Raw genomic sequence first — 3,596 nt, 5'->3', positions numbered from 1 at the left:
TAGACATCCAGACCGGGAAGAAATGGATGCTGGGGCAAAACTGTTTCCAACACTAGCTGAGCAGAACCTGTGGCCTAGAGAAGGGTTGTGGACATCAGAGCCCCTAGGCAGCTGCTTGGGCCCAGAGGAAGGAGGGCCATGAAGGCCAGATGGGCCCCGTGGGTCCATCCTTCCAGTGGCTGTGCTGTTTCTGAGGACACCGTCTTACTCAGGGTTTTACAGCTGAGCTGTTTTTCTAGGGCGTGGACCATATGTAACTCATTTCTTTGGGAAATAAAACTGTGCTATCTATTGGCTATGAAGAAAAGAGGGTTCCAGGGCAGGAATAAAAGAATACCGAATTCTTGTTTTCCTATTAAGGAAACAAAAGTCAGAAAACCCTCCAAAGGATTCAGGAAAAGGCAAAATGGATTTAGCTGCAATGTTGTTAGAGGCGGTTCTAACGGAAAGCAAACTGGGCCTTGCCCTCCTCTTCTTACCCAGCGCCTCTCCTGTGAAGAGCAGCTTTCATTGTTTTGTTTTTCTCACCCACTGATTTAATTTAGTGCATCTGCAAGCTAAAGGGAACTTTGAAATGATAAACACACAGAACACCGAAAACTCCGATGGCTCATCAGGCACATTTTCCCATTTCCCTCACATCGTGAGTTTGTGAAAGGAAACTGCATCTGGGTGATTCATCTTCTAAAGCCTTACTGAGAAATTATCTTCTTTCTTCTGAATAAATGTGGGCTAGCATATTCTTCGGGCACGCACTCTGTGCAAAAGTGTCACGACGAAGCTCAGCGCCGCAGGACCCGGGTCACAGGACCAGCTCTCCGGGCCCCTCTTGCAGCGTTCAGTCCATTAGAATTACTCGGCTTTAATTTTTCCTCAGCCAGTGCAGTTCACTGACCCGAGAATCTTTTATTAGCTAAATGAGATTTAAAAAAGGAAGAATGATAGTCCTTTTTTAAAAAAAAACCTTTACTCACAGGAATTAGCGTAGGGACATGCCTGACCTGTCCCTGCCCTGAGCAGGCCAGGCCTGACCCACGGGTGCCACCGTCACCTGCAGGGCACAGGCCAGTGGGTTGGGCACTTTATGCAGCAGAAACTACAGAGTAGTAATCAGAGGTCCGGCAGGAAATGTCGCCAAAGAAAGAGAACTGTGATGTGGACGCCATTGTGGAGAAGTGAAGCTTATTGCTTGATGAGAGTTAGGTTTATGGAGTCCATTCATGCTCCATAACCAATTAATGCTTCCAACGTTATGGACATATCAAGAGCTCAAGTAATTTAGGGTGTCCAAAGTGTACCTGGGAAGAAGCCAAGAGATCACTGGAACTGTGAGTTAGGTGTCCTATCACAAAGAGCTATGCAAAGATGCTTATACATACATCAGGGGCAGCCAATAAAAACATTAACAAAGAAGCATGATACCAGCTTTTGGTTTTCGGCAGATCACTTTTGCAAAAATGTGGGAGACGGGATGCGTGAGGTTGAGACTGAAGTAGGAAGACCAGGCAAGATGAGAAGCTGAACTACATAGTAAGGATGAGAAGGAGAAATACAGATACAAAAGGTAGTCAGGAGGAAAACCAGAGAGAGAAGGAAGGTGTGTAGGGAGATTCCTAGATTTCCTAGGGAGATTCCAAGTGGATCACGGAGCCAGACGCTAGGAGCCAGCCCAGGAGGAGGAACAGGTTTGTGTGTGATGGGAAGATATGTTCTCTTGAATCAAAATAAAAATGCCATGTTCCGGGTATATTAAAGGAGGTGGCTTTTAAAATCGAAGTAGTTATGTGCTCGTCTGTATTAGTCATGGTGCATTTATTTGTTTATTCAACATCCTCGCTGAGGAGCAACAAGCCGGGTCCCAGCAGTGGGTGGGGGTGGGCAGCGCTGTAAGCAGTGTCCCAGTGCCCACCCCTCTGGAGCTAAGGATTGTATCAGAGAGCTGTAGAAAGCGGCGACTGTGGGAATCCGGGGAATCCTTTCTCAGGAAAGGCACATCCTCCCTGTAGCTGCCAGGTGGTGTTATCAGCCTGGTTTCCTGCTGGAGACTGTGGGGGACTGTGAGTCTCCTTTTAGGTCACAAGCTCTGTGTCCCTGGCTGTCCCAGCTGGCAGTGCTCCTGCTGAAAGTTACTACCAAGCACCTTGTGGCTTTGGGTGGATTTATGTGGACAAAAGGCTCGTTTTTTGCTTTTTTTAAAAAAAGAATTCCTTTTCTATTTTGGGCTTTAGCTGAGGTGGCAGAGGGACGCTGCCAATAAGCTTTCTGAGGCTGCCCGCTTCGGCTGGGACCTACGAGGCGCACCAGGAGTTGCCTGTGACTGCCCGCCTCCCACTCTCCTCTCCCCTGGCTGGCTGTCCAGGGCGGCACAGCCAGCCCATGGCTGTCACTCTGTGCCACACCTTCGGATGCAACCTTTTAATTTCAGCGACTTTTGCTATCACGGCAGGGTGGGACTGTCCCAAACCATCCAGTCCCGGTTCCCTTTTGAGTTACGGTTCCTTCTCCAATTTCTTTCTCTCTTCTCACGTTTTACTATGAGTGGAAAGAAGGAAACAGGCCTCACTTTCCACACTTCGCTTAGGAACCTACTCAACTCAATATCCAAGTTCATCGTTTACAAGTCCTACAGCAGGAAACCATTTTCCTCAACTTCCCACGGAGACCGAGCAAGACTCTCTCTTCCTCTGTTTTCCAGGGACGTCTTCCTCGCTTCCTGCCGGGCCCTCGCCAGCAGCACTGGGAGTGTCCTTTGTCCCAACAGTCTTTGCAAAGCATAAGCAACTGTTTCTATCAAGCTCCTAAAAATTATAAGAGCCTCCGGTCACTACGTGATTCCAGACGCCTTCCACATTTAGGGGTATCTTCTACATTAACTCCCTCAGTATCAAAATCGGCATTAGTTTTCTACTGCTATAAAATAATGATCACAAACACGGGAGTTTAAAACAATACCCAGTCATTATTTCACAGTTTCTGCACACCAGGAGTCCAGGCAGGCTCAAGTGGATTCGATGCATTCACGGCTGAAACCAATGTGTTTACTGACAGTGTTTTCAATGAGCAATAATCACGTCTCGGATAAACTTCACTAGCTATGACATTGCCACTGCCCAAAGCTACCGACAAGTGTTTTCACGTGGCACTCAAGGTCCTGTTCCAGGCTCAGTCTTGTTACTGGCAGAGTTTAGGTCTCTGCAGTGATAGGACGAAGCTCCCCAATTGTTGTTGGCAGTTGGCCTAGGGTTAAACTGACCTCTTCCTTGCCTCTCTCCATCCTGTGCTTACAGCCCACTCCATATTCAAAGTCAGCAATGGGCATCAAATCCTTCAAACTGGGCCCCAGCCAATGTGGCTCAGTTGGTTGGGCATTGTCCATCCTGCAGACAGAAAGGTCACTGCTTCGATTCCAGGTCAGGGCACATGCCAGGGTTGCAGGTTCCGTCCCCAGTCAGGGCAAAGACAGAAGGCAGCCAATCAGTGTTTCTCTCACACATTGGAGTTTCTTTCCCTCTCGTTCTCCCTCCCTTCCCATCTCTCTTAAAAAAACAAAAATAAAAAATTTTAAATGCACCAAACTGGGATTTTTCATGTCACTT

The 3,596-nt window shown here is 47.8% G+C and overlaps 1 pseudogene; it reads right to left on the bottom strand.

Annotated features, from left to right (window-relative positions):
* Positions 1-2,939: 2,939 nt before the first annotated feature.
* Positions 2,940-3,118, bottom strand: LOC119037727 (uncharacterized; annotated as a pseudogene).
* Between the last annotated feature and the right edge of the window lie 478 nt (positions 3,119-3,596).

This window comes from Artibeus jamaicensis, unplaced genomic scaffold, assembly GCF_021234435.1.
Source record: "Artibeus jamaicensis isolate MK-2021 breed Jamaican fruit bat unplaced genomic scaffold, CSHL_Jam_final scaffold_537, whole genome shotgun sequence".
Taxonomy (NCBI): Eukaryota; Metazoa; Chordata; class Mammalia; order Chiroptera; family Phyllostomidae; genus Artibeus; species Artibeus jamaicensis.
The sequence above is the reverse complement of the archived record's forward strand: the minus strand, read 5'-3'. Positions and strand labels throughout refer to the sequence as shown.